The following is an 895-nucleotide window of genomic DNA, read 5'->3' as shown; positions in this document are numbered from 1 at the left end:
GGTGACGTTCAGATTTGTGTTTTACAAAAACCACTCTGTTGCCTGTGGAGCAGAGATCAGAGGGAAGCGAAGCTGCAGTCACGGAGCCCGGGAGTCTGTCTGCTCCGCACCCCTCCACTGTGGGGGCTCCCCTGAGAGCAGGAGACTCGGGGCGCCAGAGCCCAGACCTGCCGGCAGGTCAGCACTGTGGGCCCAGCGTGTGGCAGAAGCGAGACACGGCCCCCCAACACAGCACTCTGGCACGGGACAGGCAGGGAGAGAGTGACTGTACACATGTTTAGTTCAATGTAATTCACACCCACGGTCTGTAATTCGGAAGCCCAGGCCTGAGTGGCACCGAGAGAACTGAGAGTAAACGTCGTGCCCGGAGCCCCAGAGCCCGAGCTCAGAGCTGTACCGGTGGCCTGCGCAGTGGGGGACACAGGGCCCCCTGAGAACCCGGAGGGTAGGTTTTCTTCTCTGTTGTGTTCAGCTCCTAGAACACCAGAGAGTCCACAGCCAGAATAGCTGTTTGAAAGGGCATAAGACAGAAGATCTTTTTTCAGAAATAACATGGCTCTCTAAGATAAGAAGAAAATTGTTAGATGTGAATTTCTATGCATGATTTTGTGAAAGGCTGTATAACAAATGTTATAGTATGGGCGGCGCCTGTGGCTCAAAGGAGTAGGGCGCCAGCCCCATATGCCAGAGGGGAGGTGGTGGGTTCAAACCCAGCCCTGGCCAAAAACTGCAAAACAAGAACAGATGTTATAGCAGAATTTGTGGAGAAGTGAAACAAGCCACTTAATGTACATTTTCCCTTAGTACTGTGTTTTTAATTCCAAGAGAGAGGTAGGTCAGGACATTGGAAATCTGATTTCACATCAGATCCTAATGAAAAAGAATGAATTTTAAC

This window comes from Otolemur garnettii, unplaced genomic scaffold (assembly GCF_000181295.1).
Source record: "Otolemur garnettii isolate 467f Iridium unplaced genomic scaffold, OtoGar3 scaffold00035, whole genome shotgun sequence".
Lineage (NCBI taxonomy): Eukaryota > Metazoa > Chordata > Mammalia > Primates > Galagidae > Otolemur > Otolemur garnettii.
This window is presented reverse-complemented; position numbering follows the sequence as displayed.